Source organism: Plectropomus leopardus, chromosome 23 (assembly GCF_008729295.1).
Source record: "Plectropomus leopardus isolate mb chromosome 23, YSFRI_Pleo_2.0, whole genome shotgun sequence".
Taxonomy (NCBI): Eukaryota; Metazoa; Chordata; class Actinopteri; order Perciformes; family Serranidae; genus Plectropomus; species Plectropomus leopardus.
The window spans coordinates 8576128-8591500 of NC_056485.1; the positions used below are offsets into that span (position 1 = coordinate 8576128).

The 15373-nt window shown below is 41.5% G+C and overlaps 2 protein-coding genes across 3 annotated transcripts in view; one reads left to right on the plus strand and one right to left on the minus strand.

The window, feature by feature from the left end:
- Nucleotides 1-6743, minus strand: part of LOC121962010 (leucine-rich repeat and fibronectin type-III domain-containing protein 4) — a 46958-nt gene extending 40215 nt beyond the window's left edge. Inside the window, exons 1-2 of the mRNA XM_042512175.1 lie at nt 6642-6743; nt 4750-5609 (exon numbers count right to left, since the gene is read on the minus strand). The gene's annotated coding sequence lies outside the window, so the exon portion shown is untranslated. The remainder of the gene's footprint in view (nt 1-4749; nt 5610-6641) is intronic.
- The window catches only part of pcxb (pyruvate carboxylase b), a 350229-nt gene that overhangs the window by 243454 nt on the left and 91402 nt on the right, over nt 1-15373 (plus strand). The gene's annotated exons all lie outside the window — the stretch shown is intronic.

Below are 15373 nucleotides of genomic sequence, written 5' to 3' on the forward strand. Positions count from 1 at the left end.
CTTTTCTTCATGCTCTCTTTCATCCCTCATTTCCCACTTGTGTCTCCCCCCAGTAACACAATTTCACATTTGGCTCTCCCCCATTTGCCCTCCCTCCCCAAAACCATCCCTCCGTCTGTCTCCAGCGGTTGCCTTGGTTACAGTTTGTTCTGCTCATCAGGCGCCTGCTGTGCCTAAACAGACTGTCAACAGTTTAATTACTCATTCTCTCATCCCTCCATCTTTTCTTTACTTTACGCTTCTGCTTGTTACTTCCACCTCTGACTGGGCAGCCTCTTAGTCACTCCTCCTCTCTTTGACAAACTCTTCAACTCTCCTCTCATCATGTTCCATCCTTTCACTTCTCATTCCTCTCTCGTCTCTCTTTCCTACTATGTTTGACTGGTAACACTCTAATTACTCATCCCTCTAACACATTACAGATTAATTTCATTCATTCATTCTCCCCTCCATCTCTCTGTCCACCTATCCCTTGTCCTCAGTGTGCCTTCGTTTTATTAGCATAGTTTCCTTTTCTCAGACATTGTTATTCCTCTATTCCCTTATCCCCACCCCCTCTTATCATCCACCTCTCAAGTGTCATCACTTGGCTTTTCATTCTTCATTACTCAGTCTCTCTCCTTCCTCTGAGTGTTTCTCCCTATCTTAAACAGCACCGTCTTGTAATTACTCCTTTTCATCACGCTATCGTTCCATACCTCTCCGTCCATCATCTACCACTCGCTTCCTCAGCTGTTGACAGCCCGTCTCATCCTTTTGATCCTCGCTCTCTTCCCTAACAGCCCCAGCCTTTCGCTCCTCTACCTTCCACCATTTGTCATTCATTCGTCCGTTCGTTCATCCATCAAGTGCCACCTTCCTGACATTGACCACGTCTACCTTGTTTCAGGGTTTCAAATCTTTCACTTCTCGTCTTGATTGAAAGCTAGTTGAATCAGAAAGGTGTGTGACATCCTGCATCTATCATTCATCATCGTCTTCGATGTCTTTTTATGCATCTGTCTTTCTCCTTTTCATGTGATCAGATCCTTGTTATCGCCTTTCTCGCGTCTTTTTATTTCTTAATTGACGGTTTGCTAAGGACCACCCCCAAACAGCTGATTCTCTGTGTGTTGAAGCTGTGTTTAGAGGTCTCTCGCAAGAGCAGTGTTTAAAGAGTTTTTTTTTTACTTCTTAAAAACAAAAATACAAGAGCAAATGTGTGAGGAATGGATTAGACAACGTGTTTGTCTGCTCTAATGGAAGCTGCATAAGTTAGAATGTCAAACCAAAAAGCTTCTTATAATTAGTATACCTACTACAAGATTACCTCCGAGGCTGGCAGCCTCACATATTGTCTTCTGGGTTTACATGTTGTGTTAAAACAAAGCTGAGTTCACAGCCTGTCCTTGATGTCACTCTATTAAAGTTAAGGGTGAAGTTTTCGGCTGCATGTTATGAGGAAAATATGCAATATGCACACTAAAAATAGCAATACAATTTAGATATTAAAGACATTATTAATATCTGAGGTTATTAAAGTGTTCTTTGTACTGCTCTCAGAGTTCTGCAACAAGCTCCTGTGATTTTTATGAAAAAGTGAAAATTGATTTATTCAGAAATGTAACATTTAACTGAATACAAAAAGCGCCAATAGAAAAGAATAATAGTTGTGTTTTAAAGTGCAGATTTCTACTTTAAAAGACTCAAAAACCCTGAGTGCAATATCAAAGTCTTTCACCTATTTATCCCACAAGCTGACATCACTGATAAGAAAGACATGTTGTGTAGCCCCAGTAACATTCCCTCGCTCTAATCTCTGTTAACAGATATCTGCATATGTATGCAGAGCCTGTAGGCAACACTGTAAGATTTTGGTATCAGAAGTGCTCTGGTTTATGTTTGTAGTCCAAGTTATATTAACCAGTGGTGTTTGAGCAGGCTTTGGTTAGATGCAGGTAAACAGTCAAAGGAGGTGAAATGCCTTGGCAAAAAAAAAATCTAGGATCCCATTGGCTGTTGTCTGATGAAGATTGAGCCTTTAATTTGCTGTTTTTTTGTTTTGCTTTTTTTTTTCCATTTTTCTGCATTTGTATGCAGATATCTGTTTACTGTCCAAAATTTTGTCATGACGGCCATTGCCATCAGAAGAGAGCCAGTGTGTTCCAAAATTGCCCTAATTCCTGCTCTTTTGAAGTTTGGAATAACCTCAGCCAATCTCATTGTCTGAAGAATGGTTTGTTCTTATTCATATTTTTTATTTTCTTTTTCTTTCATAACATTAAAAAGGAAAATGTGCTGTTTTGATGTACACACAAAAGAAGGAAATCTAGTTATATAGATGATAGGCTATATCAAGCGCATATTTTAGATCTCTTTGCTGGATTCTCGTTTGAGAACAAAACTGCTGGAAACATTAAAAAAACTCAGCTAGAGACAACCAACTCAGGGAGCTAACATTAGCTTTATTCCTTTGCTAGCTGATCAAATCTGCAGTTGCCAGCGAGAAATGAGAAGCTTGCTTTGGTCTCATTCTCTCTGAAATCAAGGACACATTGTGTAAAAAGAATGAAGAATTTCAGATTAATTAAGAATTATGTCGGTGAATTGGCTCTCTGTAAACTGCATATGTGCCACATGAGAACAAAAGCTTGACAGGCATAGTAGCAGTGACGACAGGGAGGAGGGACTCAGCTAATTCATTGATCTGCTTTTCTCCACTCCCTTTCAATAAGTGGTCCGTTGCCTTCCATTTTCTTTCTCTCTTCCTTCATTCTCTTGCCAGTCTGCTCATGTTGGCAAGGCTCCTACTTTGAACAGTGAGCATACCATCTGTTCATGCATCTCCCTTAGCGTAGCATCAGAATGACGGACACCCACAATAACAATGAACAGCACCGAGCATAATTCATGGAATGTTCTTATATTCTGCCTTTATTTCACTGTCTGAAGCACGTGACTCTTACCGGTTCTGTATTCTTATGACTGTCGCTACCAGGAGTGAAAATCCAATTATAGAATCATGATTTGGTTAATGGACATCAAAAGGCCTTTTTGTTAGACTTTTAAAAAAGATTTAGTCATAATCTTTTCAGAATAAGAGACGCCCGTACTCAAAGCAAGAGTCAAGACTGCCGCAAACGATCAACAGAGCAAGTAATGAGCTCTGTCTCCATTATTCAAAACACTTATTGTTCATAAAAAATAGTTCCACATGTGGTGTGGTGTTTTTAAGACAAATCTCTTTTGTTTCCATGGCAATTAACGTTCCTCTAAGGTAGAATTTTACTTTCCCCTCAAGTTGTGCCTCATAATTGGCACGTCTATTACATGGAAAAGCCCCATGGTACACCATATTCCCCTCATAGTTATATCTCTAAATAGCTCATTACGGGTGTTAGTGATCTTCTACAGACTTTTTGGGGTCATGTAAGACTAATTGTAGCCAATGGTGTAACAGTAGAAGGCGCCATAATGATGGCCATCTGTCATTTCTAATCATTTCTTACTCATCCGTCTTTCTATTTTTATCTCCCTACGCTAAATCACCATTAATTTATCCTTTTAGCCTGGATGTGCCTTTCTAACCTTTTTTCTTTTATCTTGTCATTTTTCTTAAAATCTTCTTTTCTATCGCATCTATGATTCAGTCAATCAATCCTTCAGTCTTTTATTTTCTTCTTAATGTCATTTATTGCTTCTTTAACACTTTATCTTAATCTTTTCCATTATAGGGTTAGGGTTACCCCGAACCCTTTTGTCCATTTATTTTCTTTTTCTCTGCTGCCTTAAGCCCCTCATCATTTCACTCTTTCTTTTCTAATCTACTCATTTCCCTGTTTCTTCCATAGATCTGTCTCTGTTTTGCCACTTGAAGAAGTCAGTCACTCTTTCTCACTTTTCATCTCAGTGCAATCCTTTTATCTGACCTCTCTTAGCCCTCATTGCCCCCTGTGTGCCACCCTTTCCCTCCCCTTCATCCCTTCCCATCTCCCATCATCTCTTCTCCTCCTCCCTCTCGTACTCTCTCTCTCTCCTCCCATCTCCATTTCTTTCTCATCGCCCTCTTATCCTCCAATATATCCACTCAGTCAGTCTGATCTCCTGTGTCAGTGTGCCAAATCTGTGTATGTGTGCCCGCGCTCAGACACAGCTTACGTAAAAAGCCTCAAACGAAGGGGAGTTAGAACTATTCTGTGCTGCTGCCGCCACCACAACACTCTCAGCCCCGCGTCCACACACACCTAACATGATACACACAGAGACGCACACACAACATGCCAGGTGAGATTACATAAAGGCGAGGCGATGAAAGCCAAGCTAAAACGCACCTAGCGAGTAATCTGATACAGGACAGCTGGCTGACACTCACACACAGAAACACGCGCAGAAAGAGAGATTCTCGGTGGTAGGGGGGGGGGTGTAGACCAAAAATGAGGACTTGGAGAATTAGAATAGAAGGATAAGGAAAGAAAACATGCAATCATGTGGGAGAACTGAGTGTGAATTCTACTCTGACCTTTGCCTCATATCTTGTTATAAATGCTCATCTGTTCATTATTTACAGGCCTGAGTGTGTGTGTGTGTGTGTGTGTGTGTAAGAGAACACGGAGTTCTCAGTCCACTGAGTGCTGGTGTTCACCGCATTGATGTGCTCAATGATTCAGCACAAGAGAGCTAACCATGCAAACATGGATTCACCTTTACCAGGCCAATATATGTCAACTGTGTGTGTGTGTGTGTGTGTGTTTGAAACTGCATGGACGTTACCTTTTCCGTCTGTGCGGCTCTATAATCCGAATCAGCTCCACATGTTATCCAGGTGTGTGTGTGTGTGTGTGTGTGTGTTTGTGTTTGTTTAGCACAGATCTCGCCCCAGGTGTTTCTCCTCGTGTTTTGGGGATAGTCGGGGATGGATGAGGGAGAGGGGGGGTGATAGTGTGTTTGTGTTGAACCTGTCCTACTCCCCTTCACACACACACACGCCCCCCACACACATCAAAAGGAGGCGGATGTAGGTCAGTGTCAGAAAAACCAGAGAGTTGAAGAAATTCCAATCCCACAATATCCTCTTAGGCTTCTATAGATGAAGAAAACCTGGAAAATCCCGAATTACTCGCCCAATCCTGGTGTGGTATTCCGAAATCGAGACCTCAGTTTGAGAAGAAATCCACGAATCCACTTGGCTCGAAATCCTATTTATGGCGTTTTGATATGATTTCCTCATGGCTGTGTTTAACTTGTCTTTATGTGTGGAGCAGTTCAATCAGAGAATCCTGGAGTCGGTGGTCACTTCCCCTCCTCACCCCCTTCCTCCTCCTCCTTCCTCCCCACCTTCTCTCGCTCCCTCTCTCCTTTTTAGTCCTCCCCCCTCACTCATACAGCCCTATCTCTCCTCATTTATTCATCTGACTTTCTCTCCTATTGCTTCATTCTTTCACTCCGTTTCCCCCCCTCCTCTTTCTCTCATCCCTCACTTCCCGGAGTGATTTCCAGGGTGTGTCACAGGGGCTCTCTGCACTCTGCACGGCGCGATCTGCGTTTGGTCTCCCACATTGAGTCACTTGTGCATTGATGACCTTGGAGAGAGGTGCGGAATAAGCTGGGGAGATGGAGGGATGCCGAGAAACCTGCAAAAGAGGAGAAACATGGGAGAGTGTGAAGAGAATGAACTGTGTGCAGTCTACATGTGTTGCCTGCTTCACCCGCAGCGCACGCACTCCCATAAATCACACAAACATTGGATTGAGTCCATTATCACTTTTTTGTCTCATTCGTCTTTTTCTCCTCCTCCCGCTGACCTTTTCTCCCCCACACCCATCCCTATTCCCACGACTTCTGCCGTCTATTATTCAATCCTCCCATATGGCTTTTTTTTAAACCCCCTCACCACCCTAAATTTTTCCTCCTCTCTGTCCCCCTTGCTTCTAACCTGTCTGTCAAAAAGAATCAATAGTTCTGAGACCCTCTTAACGCCACTCAGCAGGCTGCATCGGCTAGTTCTTGCTTACACACTCAGACGCACACGCACACTCACACACACACTCATGCAGCACATTCACACATGCTTGAACACACCACCACCACCACCGTCGCCACCGCGCACACATCCACTAAGTAGTCATGCAGTGATACTCTCCTGCACGCAGCCTCTGCATCCCTCTCTTGCTCTCTCCTCCAGTCTCTCTCTCACACACACACACACAAACACACACACACATACACAGAGTCTAATGAAACAACTGGGCTATTGATCAGCGCCATGAATGTCAGACAGTTCAGAAGTCTGCCCCCCCTCCTCTCCCACTCTCTTGCCTGTCAATCAAACTCCAAAAGCCGACACCTTTAAGAGGACAATCTCATTATCTTGCTCTAAAGCTGTGCACTCTCTCTGTTTGTGTGTGTGTTCCTGCGAGTGTGTACATTAGTGCAGCAGCTACACATATGCAGCCTCTCCGTCGGATTTATTTTCTTCCAGAATTCAATAGATTTTGTTTCTTTTCATTCCTGTTTATCTGCTTTTCCCCCTCTAGTGTTCACTTTGCCACTTCAAAAGCACAATACAGCTAGTTGGTGTCCTTTTATCCATTTTTAAGTATTTTTTCTGGGTCTTTCATCATGTCTTTTTGCCCTCCGCTAGATGAAAAGGTGGAATTACTAACCTTGTTTTCCGACTCATTCCACCGCGACTCCTGGAACCGTCACATCTCCCTGTCTCCGCGGCTCTCTCTCTATCTCAGCTCCGTGGAAAAACACCCATCCCTCTCTCTCTCCCTCTCTCCTCTCTATCTCTATCTCACACTGTCTATCCCCCCCTCTCTCTCTCTTTCTCTCCTCCCGCTGGTCGTCCCCTCACTCGGTCTCGACAGCTGCAGCGCTCTGTCTGCCTCCTCTGTCGCTCTTCCGTCAGGCTTGTAGGCTGATTGAATTTTAAGTCATGTTAATCCCACAGAACAGGTACTGAATGAGGAGGGGACACTGCAAAAAAAAAAAAAAAAAAGAAGGCAGAGAGAGAGAGAGAGAAAATAACAGAATGCAGGGAGTAAGCTGCCTTGTATTTTTAGAAATCTCCTCTCCTTCAGGGAGGTTTTCTCCAGTTTTTTTCCCTTCACTTGTCCTGCCTCCACACAGTCAGCTCACTTCATTTATCCATTTAATCTCCTTGTTTTTTTTTTCCTCTGGGTTCTTTTGGCTTTTTCGTCCTTATCGAGTGGAAAAGAGTGTGTGATTCCCAAAGAGGAGCAGAAGAGAGTACTGTGATCTGGCTCCGGCAGCGGCAAGCCACGGACTGAGAGAAAAAGAGAGAGAGGGAGAGAGAGAGAGAGTGCATAAGAGAGAGTGAGAGAGAAAGCAGCATGAAGATGTGGAGCAGGAGAGGGAGAGGGGGGAGGAAGACGGAGAGAGAAGAGGAAAGGTGGAATCCTGTAGGAGGAGGAGGAAAGATGCGGAAGGGAGGATGTGCAGGGGGAGAAGGTAGACGAGTAACAATTATGGAGGGCAGTCATAAAAAGTAAATTCACTCAAGCACTTAATTTTACGTCCAGATTAATGCACTTGTATTTTACTTCAGCGTTTCCATTTAATTCAAATATAAACTTGTAAATATTGTACTTTTTACTTAACACCTGGAGTTACTACTTATTTGTCTGATTAAGATTTTATGTACAAAATATATAACAAACTTACAAAATATTGGCACACTGTTTTCTTATCCGATCTTATCCGTTGTTTTCTTACAGAAGTAACTTCACGTTGACCCGCTGTACAATTAATTAAAATGCAGCTTATTCTGTACATTTAAGAATAGTGATATACGTGATAGTTTCTTATTCTTAATGCATCCTATAAAAACACAAAAACCAATGACCTCCTTCTACGAACAACTTCCATCCTTGAGGGTTTTTTTAAAATTCCAACATAGTCTGCCCTAACACTCACTAGTGCACCAAATGTGCATTTAAGTGCCGGCTCACCTCAAATTAAAAAGTACATATTTTTCCTCTTACCTGTAGTGCTGTTTATTAGTAAAGATTGTTTTGCTGTGAGTTGCTGAGTGTTGGAGATATCCGCAGTAGAGATGTCTGATTGCCTTCCGACGTGATGGAACTAGATGGCATTCGGCTTGTGTTGCTCAAAGTGCCAAAAAAATACATCTGAAAAACTCAACAGCAATGACACTTTCCAGAAATCATGACCCAGTTACACTAGATAATCCACAGACCTTGTCATGTGTGGTTTCTTGTAGGAACTGTTTTCTTTCTTCAAAACATACACCCTCCAGCTGACATATGGTTGAATCCACTGCTAGTTCACTTAAAGCAGTTGCAGCTCAGTCTGGGAGGATGCCATTAATGTGTACATCTTGCGCTGTCATGAGCACGAACCTCACATCTATGCAAAGTTCTTCCATGAAACTGCTCACAATAAATTATGTGGATTATCTTCAATAATCAGGTCCTAATTTCTGGATACATCGCTTTTTTTAGTTTTTCAGATAAGTACCACAAGCTGAGTGGCATCTAGTTTCAGTTATTTGATAGGGAAGGCAGACGTTTCTACTGCCGATATCTACAACAAAGCAAGTCACACCAAAACTATCTAGACTGACAAATAGCAGTCAAGGGAAAAATATGTGTTTATTCATTTTTGGGTGAACTAGTGCACTAGTGAGTATTAAAAGATCCAGGACAGTGTATGTGGGACTTAAAATAAATATAAGTCTCTGTGTAACTAATTCACAGGTAAACATATATTTTTGATTTGGTGGTGAGCTGTCCCTTTAATGTGCAGCTGAACATTGTTTCCAATGATTACACTACTTACTCTTGTTTAAGTAACATATGCCAAAAAAACTACCCTGTCTGCTTTTATGGATTTCTGTTTGGTATATTACTGAACCATTTTCATAAATAAATAAAAATAAAACTCTTGGACCAGATTTTAAAGATTTATAACTGCATTACAGCCAAATCGGCTTGGGTGTATTGCCAAAAAGAAAGCATAAGCACTGAGAAGCAGACAAAAGTAGTACTGGCTTTGGTCTTTTCGTGAAATTTGTCCACAGTGACAAAAATATGGAATAAATTGTTCAATAATGAATAAAGGGGAGGACCTGTGCTTCACTAGGTAAGAAAAGCTTTAACTTAAGTAAGTCAATAATTAAAGACATCTGTGGTGTTGTTCTTGTACACATTCACACACAAAAAAGTTACAAAATTAGTTGTGCAAAAAATGAAAAAACGACGAGCCATTTGTTTGAAGCTTAAGACATCTTAACACCACCTTTATCAGTTAATCCATCAATTGTAAAAATCTATAAATGTCTAACAATTTATCCCTTTTCAAGTGACAATTCTACAAATATTTTTTTTAATACTTTAAGTACATTTTTGTGATAATAGTTCCCTACTTTTACTTGAGTCAAATTTTGACTGTAGACTTGCACCTGTGAGAGTATTTTTACACTGTGATATCACTACTTTTGCTTAAGTAAAGGATCTGAGTTCCCCACAGATGGAGAGTTGAGGGGAGAGATGGAGGAAGAGCAGGAGATAAAAGTCGGCTGGTATGACAAGGGGAAGCAAAGCTCTCGGTGCCTCGAGCAACTCTGGGTCAGCCCGGGATGAGACGGGGGGGAGAAAAGACGAATGATTAAGAGCGAGTGAGCACTCGATGTGAGGAAAGAAAGGTAGAGAAGAGAGAAGAGGCTGAGGATCTCTGGGGCGTAAGGGAGATAAGTGGGGAAGAGAGGGGTTAGTGAGGGATAGAAGGGAGGAGTGGATGGAGCGATAGCATGGTGATAGGAACAAGTGTAGCTGATACGACTTCAAACGGTGGTCGAGCGCTTGATTTCCCTGCTGCGTGCCCGATGGCTGCCGGAAAAGGCGTTTAATGGAAACCGACTGTGGGTGCGAGTGTGTGCGTCAGTGTGTGTCCCATTACTGAGGCAAAACCTCTAACGTCGGAGATATTGGATGCTGGAATTAAGTCGTTTCCAACATATGTGCAGGTCCGTTTTGTCAGTCACACACCGGAGATGAACCAACAGAAAGATGGAAATGAAAGATAGTGAGAAAAGAGGGCAGGGACAGAGATTTGGTTGTGTTATGGATGAATTGCTTCATGTATCACATTTTCCACCCAGGAGTCAATTTTTGTTCCTCGTTCATTTCTTGATCTCGTAAATATTTCTCAATTCATGCCTCCCCTCCTTATTTATCTCTACCTTTGAAGCGTTTCCCTTTTTTTCCACTTTTCTACGCATCTCTCCTTTCTTCTTTGAAATTATTTTCTCCCATTTACTCCCACTCATTTTTTTAGTCCAGCTGTGGGCCAGTGTATTTTTAACCTAGTAAGCCAGACCTCCCTCAAAGCAAGGTCCAGCAAGGAGAAGTTTGATATATCATTTCACCCCAAACGTATTCCGTTTACTGCGCTGTGCTGCTTTATGGCTCGTTGATTCTCAATTAATCAAACCTCTAGTGGTTTGGCACCCAGTCCTCTCATCAGGGAAAGTGACCTTGCTGAATGAAATAAACTAACACAACCTACTGCTGGGTGATGGATGAAGTGAGTTCACCAGTCAGGAGAAAATCTCATTACTGACCGGCTTGTTAGTTATAAGGAATGTATCCACCACTTTAATTCAGGGCAACTCACGGTCAGTTTACTTGTGGATGTGAGTACTTTGAGAAGAAATACAAGCAACCATGAATCTGAAGGGCAAATGTCAAAGATTTTGTGCCCTTAGAACATTTCCTGTGAGCACAGATCAATCGTGTTCAAGTGAGGCGCACAGGGGAAGGTCCTTTTTACACTCTAGGACTGAGAACTAAGCAGAGAGATTGGCAGGCTCTTTTTTAGTTTATTCTCAGTAACGCTGCACTTAATCAGAAGGAGGGCAGACCTGTTCTGGTTCGGTCAGGCCAAATTAGCCCTCAAAGTGAAAACAGTTGCAGGGGAGTTGGCCTACTGACCCCCGGCTGAACGAATCCATCCACTTCATTTTTTTCTTGCAAATGAGTTCACTGGTCAACTCACTGGTGGTGTCAACAAAGTATCTGAAAATATCTTGAAATCAAATGTTCATGTGGATCACTCAGGTGCATGCTAACACAAGAGCATATTTGTTCATGACAGCTGAATACTTAACTATGAAGTGAGTTCACACCATGTGGTATCTCAGATGGGCACCGTTGTTTAACGTAATCAGGCTTTAGTAGGCCATAAGTATTTTGACATTGGCATTATTTCGCTCTTTACTGCAGCATGCTGACATTGAAAATTAAAAATGTGAACACTCTCGAGCACCCTTGAAGGTGATATCCAGCTATTTAAAGATGTGTGGAGTATTTAGGGCTGTAATCAACCAAAGAAAATCTATGTGAACTGAAATTCTTTTAGCGCTTTAACCAATCAGTTGATTGATTGGGAAAAAGATCAGCATGCTATCTCTTAACTAAATAAGCACACTGAGTACACTCTACCTGTTGTGTGTCCACTGAAGAGTTTTTTTCCTGTCGCAGAGCTTGACATTAACACTTGCTGTGAGCAAGTCAACTCTGTTCAGACAGGTGGAATGCCTCAAGTGAAAAAACACGTGATCTCCAGTGTAATGTTATCCAAAAATAAACTGTGCACTGTAACACTTTGCCACCTGAGCTGCACAAGTCAACATTAAGTGTTGCACATGACTGATGAGACTATTTTTGGCTCAGAGAGCTAACATTCACCATCCATCCGCTCAAACAATGGCTCCGCAGTGTCCTTTTAGAGACTTAGTAAAATAGATCCATACTGATAAATCTGACACTGAATGTCTCCTGTGATTATTTATTCATTCAGAGAAAACTTGCAAAAATCATTATTTTAATGAAACGTTTTAGACCTTCATCAGGCGGACCTTTGCCTGTTTTTCTGTAAGTTGTGTTCTGCTCACTTCTCTCCTGTCTGTAAATAAATGTGCAAAGTTTTCTTTAGTTCTATTTATCCATAGTCCTGTTAAAATTTGATTAAAAAGTTAAGCTCGTCGCTGTCAGCTGGCAAGAAAACTACTTTGGTGGACACACGGCCTCATTAAAGTAACAATAGCAACTGTCCAACCAATGTGTATTTGGTTGAATAAGCGCTTAATGACCAACCACACTACTAGAAGTCTACTGTCCAAGATTTTTTGTAGCCTCTGGTAGAGCTACGGAGCAGTTTTTCCATGAGCGCATCCTGGCATGAGCCCATGCATGAAGACATAAATGCACACACACTTAGCAGCTTGTGATGCGATGTACAGTCCTGCTAATGGTTGCAACAATTCCAAGGATCCACATGTGGCAGCTTTGCAGCTATGTGCAGAAAAAGCAAAACAAGCAAGTAACGTATGTAATGTATGACATTAACAATGCAGGACCACAATACTTGCAAAAATCAGTTTTGCAAATTTTTTTTAATGAGGAAGGAAATGTATCCAGGACCTTTATTAGACCTCAAGGATACTGGCAAGAAACAGTGAATGTAAACACTTTTGTTTGTTTACAAGAATACTCCACAGGGCACCTTTTAGCCTCATAGTCATTACTTCAGTTTAAATCCGATGTGCTGGAGTCAACAGCGGGAACAGATTCCTCAGCCACATTTTACTTAACTTTTATTTACTCTTAAGACTGGAAGGAAACAGCTATAGTTGTGTTTTTCTGAATGTTGCAATAAGCAGAAAACAGACAGGTGGTACAAAAAAGAGTGCAGCTGAAGAACATGTCTTTGCCACCAGCAAGAACGTATATTAGTGTTTGTGTGTGTGTGTGTGTGTGTGTGAAAGAGTGAGAGACAGACTGTGAGAAAATGGAAGACACATTTTAACTATGTGGTTGAGATTTTTAGGAACCGAAATCCTTTGATTGTATTAGAAATAGCAGTCAAAATGAAGTAATTCTACTCCTCTTTTCCATTTAATGTTTATCCATTCGGTTGGTTTGTCATCGAGTTAGGACATTTTTTTCTGCGTATAAATGAGTCACAGAGTTTCTGTAACACGCGGGCTAAATATAAACGGTAACAAATGCACTCAGAGAGCACCTGTGCACACATACAGATCACACATAATCGCCAGTGTTTCAAATGCTCCCAAACACACACACACACACACACACACACACACACACACAAATGAACTTCACATGCTTGACACACATGGTACATGCATTTCACACAAACAACATGCTCACACACAAAGCATGATTGAACATAAACACCCAGTCAGAGATCAGCATGATCACACACAATAATGTCACACAAATGAGGACATGGACACAACACTGTGGTTAGACACACACGCACACATCTTACAAGGCTAAATGAAACACACACACACACACACACACACACACACACACAGACCCGCACTTGCTCAGCTGTGATGTCAGGGGTAAATGGTGTGGAGGTTTAGATCGAAGGGCAGATCCCCCTCTATTTGTCTCAATCTAGGGATAATGAGAGACAAGGACAGAGACACACAGTCCCTCACACAACAGCCACACAACCCCGCCTTCTAATTTTGCTCTTGAAGCCATTTGCACGTCATTGTGCTTTTATTTCTTTCCTCTGCATTAGTAATAGTGTCTCCAAATGATTTCCCAGTTACTGCCGGCAGAACGTTTTGGAAGCCATCGGCAGCAGTCAATGAAGTACGAGAAAAACATGTTGGCTCTCATTTGTCTATATTGCTTTAAGTGTAAAACCTTGACAAATACACTCAGACGTAAAGACACTGGGTTGAAATGACTTTAGGAATATGTTGCTTAGAGAAAAAAACGAAACGTGCAATCCAAGTGTTTCCAGGAGTGGGGTGGCTTTATGCATTATGTGCCGCTGGAATTTACAACAAACGATGGATAAAAAGCAACCAATGAAACTTTCTTTGTGTTGTAAATGGGTCTGTACAGAAACGCAATGGACCGTACAGAAAAAAAGAGAGGCTGTTAAATGTCGAAATACAAAGCTGGGAGGTGCAAATGAAAAGATTGCAAATTAGATTTTGTTTGTTGATTGCTTCCCCTGAAATAAGCTGCAGTTTCTTGGCATTAGTTCTGTTAGAAATGCAGGGATGTGTGTCTGTGTGTGTCTTACAGAAAGAAACAGAGTACATTGACAAATTCACATGCATATAATTATCAGATTATAGTTTATAATCAGTGTGAAGAACTAGTCCAATGCGCTTTTATGGACTGCATATTAAAATGTTCCAATAATACCCCAGTTTTTATGCTGCATTGGGTTTTTTTCCACTGTGGTCATGAGGCTGTGGTTTCTCCTGGCTATCTTTGTTTTGTGTTGTGTTTACGACTTCTATCCGTCTGTACCATTCTCGTGAATGCGATATCTCAAAAACATCTTAAACAAATTTCTTCAAATTTGGCACGCACACGTCCACTTTGACTGAACGATGATGTCATTAGATTTTGGTTGTTGTAGGTCAAAGTTCAAGGTCACTGTGACCTTGTCTGTGTCATTCCTGTGAATCCAATATCTTAAGAACACTTTGGGGTTAGTCTTTTAAACTTGGCACAAACATTCAATTGAACTCCATAATGAATTTATTACATTTTGTTGGTCGAAGGTGAAGAACAGAAGGTGAAACATTTGGACACGAAACTGGTGACACTAATCTTGGGTGCCCAACTCGAAACTGTGCTGATTGTATTGATCTTTTGTGCTGCCTGTGTGTGTGTGTGTGTGTGTGTGTGAAGCAAGCAGCTTTCATAGACATAGACGTGAACCTTAAGTGCAACTTGATTGGTGTGCAGAGGCAATCAACCATCAGACGGTAATTCTAGTTTCCTGTCATCATAATGCTGTGGTTAACCATGGCTATCTTTGTTTGAATATTGCAGCAAAACTCTGCTTTGGGTTGTTCTTTTAACACTGTAGAGCATACTGAAATGTTTTCCCCAAATAAAGACGTGCCACTCTGTCATTGTAAATTGCACACAGAGCACAGAAAAGTTTGTTTGTCACCCAGAGAGTGCTCCTCAACACAATGCAGTGGAAGCACAGAGTCAAGTGTCTTACCAGCTGACATCTTGTGCATCTGTCATCAAGCAGTTGGAGTGCCATGTGTTGCAAAATTGCTGTTAAAACTCCAGTAGAGAGTCAGAGCTGGATTAAGGTGTTTACATTACTGAAATGCCCTTAAAATAATCTAATCTAAACTTGCACTATCATCAAGCTTATTCCAACCATGAGAATAATTGCATTAACAGAATCTGAGTATGTTGTTTACATGGGCTCCACCTCAGTCACATTACTACTTTAATCCCATTATGACTGGATTATGGGCTGCATGAGTAAACATAGCTAAGAGACCTTTCTCACAGTGGGACATTTTTGACTTGTTAAATGCAGG